General features: G+C 29.6%; 1 pseudogene; it reads left to right on the forward strand.

Annotated features, from left to right (window-relative positions):
- The first annotated feature begins 3,875 nt into the window (after positions 1-3,875).
- Positions 3,876-8,421, forward strand: LOC124822991 (uncharacterized; annotated as a pseudogene).
- The last annotated feature ends 1,228 nt before the right edge of the window (positions 8,422-9,649 follow it).

Here is a 9,649-nt window from a genome sequence, read left to right on the forward strand (position 1 = left end):
ACTCATAATTATACTTAGATACCTTTGAATCTATAATCACTCATCAAGTTTCAATCCCTTAAATCCTCAACTAACAATTATAAATTAATTTTAAGAGTCTAATATTACTAATGAGTCAAGTTCTATTCCTAGATACAAACATTCATTAGATGTTCAATTTCAGTTCTAGGTTCAAGTCATGTTTCCCAATACATCAACAATCATAAATTGAATATTAACATAAATTGAAAAAACATATATTATTAACAGCAGAATATATAACACAAGAGTTTCATGTTTTACAACTAATGTCAACAAATAAGAATAGCCCTCAACGGTAGATAACTTAGAGTTCTACAAATTGAAAAGATAGCAAATAAATGAAACCAAAGAAAAGATGCAAGCCCTCTCCCACGGTTCTTGATAGCTATTCCATGCTTCAATTGTGTCTTCCATTCACATAAACACATGTAATTCGTAGGCTCACTTCCTCTTCAACCCAAAGCGAAAAAACCATCATGGATGAAGGAGTTAGCCCAATAAGGAAGGAAGAGCTTATGAGCACCCCAAGTAACCTTCAAGAGTCTCTTCCAAACATACTATGTAATTCTATTAATGTAAAAATAAAGAATCCAGAAAACCTTCGCAAAAACATGATTAAATACTTACTTTCATGTATCAACAGACTCACTCAACGACTTCATTCTCACTTAGTGATGCCTAAAAATTGATGTTCTTTGACTTGTAACTCGTTGGACCAACCATATTTTCACCCAATGACTCAAATATTGTAGGTTAGGATTGTTATTTTCATCTAACAAGAAACTAACTCGCCTAACCACTCAACATGACATTTAATGGTGGATTTTCAATCGTTCGGAGCAGTCCATAGCAGTATAACCCTACAAGTGAATCTTATCTTCATGTTTGTAGTTCCGGGTGCGATTCTAGGGCTCTTAAAGTGAATATTTGTCTAAAAATAATTCCTTTTGTCCAATCATACTTCCTTGAGTTGTAGCTTGTTTTCCTCTATCATAATTGTTTCATATTTTCTTATTTTACACACTCAGAGAAATTAGAGATAAAATAAATATATATGAACTAAAACACAAGAAAAAAAATACATTAAACTTGAACACAAAATAAGATAAAAATTATGAAAGGGTTTATTTATTCATGAAAATATACATACCATAAAATCAAACATTATCACACCTACTTTTAGAAAGAATGATGATAAATATACACCACTAAAATCTCATACACCAACTTGACCGTACCTATTGAATTTTACCAAAACTTTAGCAATGGTTTAAAATCTCATACACCAACTTCGACACTATCTATTTAATTTAACCAAAACTTTAGCAATGGTTTAATCAAGGTGTAGTGGTCTTGAAAAAAAATAAAATATCATGTGTTTCCATCATAATGAAGTGATAATTGATTTTGGAAAATTTTACATGTACTTCTTTTAATTTTTCTACACCAAACCAACACTAACTAAAAAAATAATATTTTCTACTTTTCTAGTTAATTCATCATAAATCATTTTATATTTTAACATAAAAGTGTTATTTTATCAGAGTTAGATGAATTTAGAGGGAAAGATGGGGTGTTTGTGTTTTTTTTTGTCATGACAAGGTTGGTGATAGTTATCAAGGTTTAACAAGGTCTTCAATGGTTATGTAATGTTTAATTGCATTGTAATTGCTATATTAGTTCAAATATAAAGTTAACCAATAATTATATTAATTTAATTAATACGTTGCACTAGTTTTATCAACACGTGAACATGTAGAATAGGTATATCTATATTCATAATTTTTTTAAAGAAATTACCGTAATTGCTATGTTCTAAATTTAAGGACTACTGTCACAAACATTTTAAGGATCAAAATGGTCTATTTATTTTTATGTAACTAGTTTTTTTCTTCATGAATCTTTCAGAAAAACAGTTAGTTACAAGGTGTGAGGAACTCTTCGAGAAGGAAATTATCGACTTTCAAATGTGTGAAAGTATAAATGCAATGCAAGCATACTTTTTAGGTGTGAATTCTCAGATAGGGTAAAGATTCTCATGAAAAGTTTCAAGCTTCAACACTCAACGGTTATTTCTGTGTTTTCATCAACATTATTTCTAATATTATATATAAACAGTATATATGCAAAGTTTCTATCGAATAAATGACTACCATAGTCAACCGTATATAAAATGAAAAAAAGTCAAACCTTTATCATAAAATATGTTTTATACATTGAAAATAATTCTCACTTAGAAAAATGAGTGAAGTGTTACATTAAAAATAATAAAAATAACTATTTGTTACCTTTTCTCGGACACGCACAACGGTTGACATTTTTGTGTTGCAGAAATGGGATATACTGGGAAGTTGGGCATGGATGCATCTTGAAAAGGAACGAATAGAACTGAGCTAAGCTAACATTAACTTTAATATTTTCACTTTTGTCGATGTCATCATGTTAATAAAAAATATTATTTTGATGTCTTGCGCTTTTGGCAATTGCAACTTTAATTTTTTATGCTTTAAAATTTGTCCGTTGGTTTTTTAGTTTTTTTAAAGTATTTAAAATAGTTTTTGTCTTTTCCATTTTTATTTAAAATTTCCATCTTTTTTATTTTTCTTGCTTTTATTCATGCTACATTTCACAAATTTACATATTCATATCCTTTAAGTGTGTTTCAGTAGTTGAAATGTTAATGTCGTACTCACAATTGTAATAAATAACGAACAATTATAATGTTTGTAAATCCATTGTTTTAAAGTTTTTCTTTCATATTTTTCTCCCACTCCATTTTTCATCTAAACTTCCAAGTGCTACATGGATGTGACAAGTATGGAAGGATTTGGAGCTTTAGGTATTGGGAGTCTCAGAAATTTGGAGTTTTATAATTTTTAAATTGAACGGTTCTAAATTGTGTAGTGTTGGTGGCAAATCGAATCGGGAATAAGCATAGAATCAAAATATGTTTAAGAGAATCAAGATACAAATATAGTTTGGATCATGTCATGTTATTGTCAGATGTAAAAAACAAAAACAAAATAATACTGTATTATTTATTTTTTTTAAAAAATTAAATATATTTTTAATTTTTAAATTTGGATATAAAATTAAAACTCATCTAGGTTTTAAATTTTAAAACATTTAGTTCCTAAACTTAAAAAATAAAAATATATAACTTTTTTAATATAATAATGTCAATTTTTTTTTTATATTGAAGGGTATTTAAACTGTTTACTCTATTTTGATACACTCCAATATCAACACATTTAACATATAAAAACAATTAATATCTTTAAGTTAAAATATTATATGTTATATTACAGTTTATACATAAACGAATTCTAGTTTTATTTCTAAATAAAAAGGATTAAAAATATATTTAATGTTCTTTTTTAGACTTTGAAATGGTTTATATCAATTAGTCTTTATAAATGTTTTTTCTATCTTAAATTCTTCGTACCTTATGCAACATAATAATGCAAATAAGTTCTTAAACTCGGTTAAGGAATCTCATCTAGACATCAGAAACCGTGTCCTTTGTATCAGCCTACTTTTACTGCATTTTTCATACATGCAAAATAAATGCAATGTAAGTAATAGGAACCATCACTAACCTTCTTATAAAACCCTTATATCAAGGTATAGTGATGTTGTAGACTTTTGAGACTAAAAAATGGTGAAAGAGTGATTCCAAAAGGCAAAACCAGTGTTTGTCAGCTGGAAGAAGCAAAAGTCAATAGAATCTAATGCTTTCACATTTTCTGTCATTCCAGGTTGGTTAGCTGTTAATAGGTACAGTAACAAAAATCCATCGTCTATAAATAGAGCATTTTATGGCTCATACATTTTCATACTCAAACCATAGAAGCTTCCACCACAGGCTTCAGTTCATCATTTCCATGGCTAACCCAATTCTGATTCGTCCATGGTCTCGCTTGGCCTCTTTGCGCTCTCCTTCTGCTGCAGAGTCACAGCCAAAACCTCAGCTTCCACAACCTTCTCTCCAAACAACAAACACCAATGCCACTGTCACCAAATCCCTACCAACAACACCAGTTCGCTCACAAAACCTCAAATCTACTACCCCTATGATCTTTCCACCTGCCAAATTCAAGGTTCACCCTCAACCGGTGGTAGAACTCACCATTGAAAAGCCTGATGGCAAGGACAATGCTTCGGTGAAGCATGAATCAGAAGAAACTAAAAACCAGAACCATGTCATCGACCCAACTGAAACCAAAGGGAAAGGTATTCACACAAAGCTCTCAGAGGGTCGTGGCGTAAGGGTCGTAACCATTTCAGGGGAAAACAGAGGTGCTTACATGCAAATAGCACGACCCCACAAGAAACAGCCCATTCACAAGACGGGGAATTCTGACGGTGAGAAAGTGAGAACAGTATCTTCTCCTCCAAACGGAGCTCTGTATGGGAACAGCAACGTGCAGTGTGTCAACAACTCAATGCTGTTCAACGCTAGTTTGAGCCACCACGAACCAGGAGTGCACCTTGTTACCAAAAAAGCCATTTGGTAAAGGATTTCTTCTCAAGGAACGTGGTGAAGTTCCATGCAGTTGATTTGAAGGCACTGTTTTAAGCTTGTTATTTTTTGTTTTAATGCTGGTTATGGTGTGGTTGATATGTAATACAGAAAAAAATATAGTGAAAATATTAAGCGTAAGTTAGCAATGTCAGTTTGAGATTCATGATGTTGTAACTCTAGTTTTCCCCGAAATAAAGGTCCTCCATTGATGTATAAAAAGAGTCTTCAAAGTTGGTATATTATGAGGTGATTATAATATGTTGTGTTGAGTGAAGAATAAAAGAGACACCTTACTGTAACAGAGCTTTGCTTATATATATAGGATCAGTTTTTTTTATTATAAATCATCTTCACTGTATTTGGAGCTCATTTTCCATATTACAAAAATGTCTATATTCCTAATTAAACAAGGACTGTGATAATGTAAAAACTTTTTTTAACAACTTGATAATATATTAAGTGTTCCTAGATTGTATAAAAAAAACTATGATATGAAATTTTTTTAATAATTTTTTGACCATATGGCAAAATAATTTTCAAAAAATTGTTAAAAAAATATTTTTCATAAACAAAATTGTCAGAAGAATATTGTTTTAAATTTTTTTCATGAAATAAAGATAGCTTTTTGAGCTAATCATAGGAAGAATTAGTACCTCTGGGAACCACAAAGCTCTGAAAATCAAATGAAGCAAAGACCGAAAATTACATTGTTTAAAAGGGAAATGGTCTTTTAAAATTAAAATTAGGTTGTAGATGTAAGGATGAAAACTTTAACCATAAAACAAGTGATAAACTTATAATGGTAAATCATATTTAATTATTGTTTAGGATTATATATTTGAAATTATTAATATTATTATTATTATAAAAAAATTATCTGTATGATATTAAATATTAATGTACAATCCACCAAATATTTAATATATATGAAGAAAAGAATTTTAATTATCAAATCCTGAACTCATCATATATTAAGTTATTTAAAAATATATTTAAGGTATTATTATTGCAAAATTTTAAAACATTTAGTATTTAATATTATCACGTGAATGTTGAAAATGTTTTAGTGAGATAGACTTGAACGGTTTCCACCACCCATATCAACACACTTTCACTAACTTAAAGTTCAATTTTCTTTTTTCTGGGATAAAAGATTAATCAGATATATCATATATGAGTTATTATAAGAGATATAACACTACTTTTAACGTAGAACTCTAGAATTTAATATTTATAAATTGTTATTTTTTTATATATTAATCAATTTTTTCACTTTTATTCAATATGAAAATTTTCATTTTAATTAAATTTCTAATAATAAAAAAATATAGTAATTAATTGACTCATATTGGCTCCTTTCTTTTCTTCATTTTGGCCCAAATTAAAAGTTAATCACTTTTACTTTTATTCCAACAAATATCTTAGATATATGCATTTTGAGACTAAACAGAAAGGATTTCCATCAAAAACTTCTGTTTCCATTTCCACCTAGCTAGTATTTTAATGGAAAATCTAGCTGCTAATGTAACGTATGCGTAATGTAATATAATATTAATGGCAAGCAAAATTACAAGATAAGATTACTGATAAACGGTGTATGAAGAAGAACAACTAGAAAAAAAAATGTTCACACATTTAAGTCAAAAGCATCTTTATCCTCAAGTTCTGATCAATGGTCCTTTGTTTTTTATCAACAAAATAGTTATATATATTTAACATAATCTTTGAGATATCCAAATCCTTAATACAAAATATACATGTCTCTAAAACCTCAGCTGCTGTCTTAACATTCTCTAACTGTTAGATAGCATAATGCTTTCAGTTCTCTTGTCCAAATAAGAAGATTTTTACAAACCCTTTTTCCTTTTTGGGTAAGATGAATTTGGTGCCGAAACTTTAATATTGTCTATCTTCACTTCTTGTTCTTGTTACTTTCACTGACTTGATTTTTATAATTGACAGTTACCATGCACGATTGAAAATCTTGAGGGCATGAATGAGTTTATTTGAATGCATGATGGAGCTGCTCTATGCACAGTAAATTTAGCATAATCACCGTACACCATACTAATGATGGGAAAAGGAAAAAAAAAACAATAACAACTTAACAAAGAGGAATAACACAACATAAATGCAATTTTTCTTCCCGTGAGAATATGCGAAAAACACCAAAAACAAATAGAGTAAAAATAAAATCTAAAGAAAAATTCATGACTCGTGCAGACTAAAGAAAAATTCACTATAATGAATAATACTTTACAAAAAAAGTCTCTAATAAAAACATCAAATAATGTTTTCAATCAGTTAAAGTAACTTAGCATGAATACTTACAAATGAGAACAAAGAAAATGAAATTTTTTTAAAATAGAGTCACTCATGTGAGACTTTTTTCTCCACTGTCCAAAAATCAACCCAATTCAACAACGAACGACTTCTCAACAACGAAAACACTAGTGTAGACTTTATATTATGTGGGAAAAACTTTTTCTCTTTCTTTCTTACTTGGTTTCTCTCTTTTCAAATGACTCTAACGTGTTTTACTAGTCTAATATTTTTCGACTAAAGCAAAGTGAGACATGATGGTTTACATTATTTAAATCTATTTTTAGTATAGAAAGAGAATCCAATAACTAAAAAAAAAAGACAACATTCCGCAATTTATAAGATTTTCGGCGGCTGAAATGTCAAAAAAGATACACTTAATCATGAAAAGCAATATTCCATTTCATACCAGGAATCTAAATCTAGACACCTTATATATATGCCACATGATCTTTAATTCATATCTCGAGTTGACGTGTAGTTTCCATTACATTCCATCACGTCGAACCATATATATACTTATTAAATATGACTAAATATTAATAATGATCTAAATAATAATGATAAAATGATAAACCTAATAAATAATAAATTATTAGAATAAATTTTTGAATAATTCTGATATTAATAATAAAAAAAGTAGATTTTAAATTTAATCCAATCTTATACGCTAGTTTGGAAATTAAAATTAACCTAAACTTAGGACTTTGATGAACATTGTGTGAGCTGGAAGTGCCAAATTAATATGCTATTCGAATCTAATGCTTTTTAACTTCTTTCTATCATTCCCTATTTCTTTCTTAATAGGTATTTTTCGCATGGTCTAGTAAATATAAAACCTCCTCATTAGTAACATTTCTCTGCAATCAAGTCGAGCTATCCCAAAAGCAATGGAAAATCCAATTCCAATTCGTCCATGGTCTCGCTTGGCCTCTGTAACAATTCCCCCTCCTGCACCAAAAACACTTCCCGAAACTCAACATGCAGAACTTTCTCTCAAATCAGTTAACACTTCCTCACATGATGGCAATGAAAGTACTACCAAATCTCGACGACCAACACCAGATGTTCATTGTCCAACAATTCAGTCAGAAAAGCTCAAACTCACTACTCCCATTTCCTTTCCTCCGTCCAAACTGAAGGGTCAGGTTCAGCTTGAGAAGAAGCCTACTGGAAACGGATATGGCAGTGTTTCGTGGAAGAAGGAATATGGAGAAACTCAAAAGCAAGGCATTGACGAAATGAAAGAGAAAGGTATTTGGGGTTCTGGGGGCCGAGGCATCATTAGGGTCGTAACAACTTCAGGGGAAAGCAAAGGTGCACACATTCAAAATAAACCCTTTAACAAGATGGGAAATTCCAGTGGTGAGGACGTGAATGGAAAAATGAAGAACAAGAGTGGGAAATTAACGATACCATGTTCATCTCCATTGCGAGTTCTGTATGCCAACAGCAATGTGCAGTGTGTCAACAACTCAATAGTGCTGAACACGAGTTTGACTCACCATGATCCAGGACTCCATCTTTTTATCCCAAAGAAGCCATATTCTTAAGGATTCCAAGGTGGCGCTTAACTTAGTTCATCTATGTTTCAGGCTTGTGTAGTAGGAAGAATAGAAAGAAACTCATTCTTGCAGAAAATATGAAAATGTCACATTGAAAAGCATTACAACCTTAATTAGAAGGTTCTTGTTTGTATTCTTAGGGTTGAACCAAGAATAATATTATTAGTTTGGAGCATAGTAATTAAAAAAAATGCTAATAAGTATATTCAAATAAAAAAGACTAATAAAGTGTTTAATTTAGTATATATATTAGACAAAAATATTTAATACTTTTAAAACGAACTAGAGATATTTAATGGGAAATAATATTATACGAAAACATTGTATCTAATAGCAGTAGTATTATTTTATAGGAGTGTTAACATTTTATTAATAAGAAAAGTTATTATAATCTCTTATATCTTTTTTTCAAACTCATCAAATTAACACTATAATTCTATATCTTTTTCGTGAATATATTCATTGAGGGTGTTAATTGGATGACTTCGAAAAAGCTTAGTTGGATAAATTATAATCAATGATTAAAAATTTGTCTTCCTGCTGTCAGAGTGATAGAAGAATAATAAATGATTTTCCACGTAATAATAAGAAGAAAATCATATGGTTCAATTCATTATTCAATAATGACGAGATAGCTTTTCTTTAATCTAATATGTATATTTTAATTTTTAACTAAGACTATATGTTTAGTAGAAGAAAAATCCTAGAGAAATAATAATGTGATCATTTAGATAAAAAAAATGTATTTTAATTAAATTTTCTTCATACGGCCACCAAGAAGCAAATTAATGGTAAGTTGTTACATATTCATTGAAAACTTATAAAAAGCAACTTCTTGTTACATATTCCCAAACATGCATATCTGATGCTATTATGTGTTGCAGAAATGATGGAATGCAACGAACGAATAGGAGGGAATGCTATGGCATCAAAATGACAGTATAAGCAAGTGGAATATAATATAATTATATGTTCCTTGTTTAAGACTCTAATTTGTTCTCACCATTAAATATTTCTAACCTTATATATACGAGATGTGAGAACCAAATCCAACTTTTCCCTTTCACCAAATAAAAAAATTCTGCCTTTCCTTAATCTAATTTTGTTAATGGAGAATTGTTCCTTATGTTGATTCTTGAAAGTGTTTGAAATTTTTTTTTCTTAATATTAAAGTAGTTTTTATTTCATTTATTTCCAGTAAATTCTATTAAAATAC

This window comes from Vigna umbellata, chromosome 11 (assembly GCF_029865625.1).
Source record: "Vigna umbellata cultivar VRB3 chromosome 11, Vumbellata_1.0, whole genome shotgun sequence".
Taxonomy (NCBI): Eukaryota; Viridiplantae; Streptophyta; class Magnoliopsida; order Fabales; family Fabaceae; genus Vigna; species Vigna umbellata.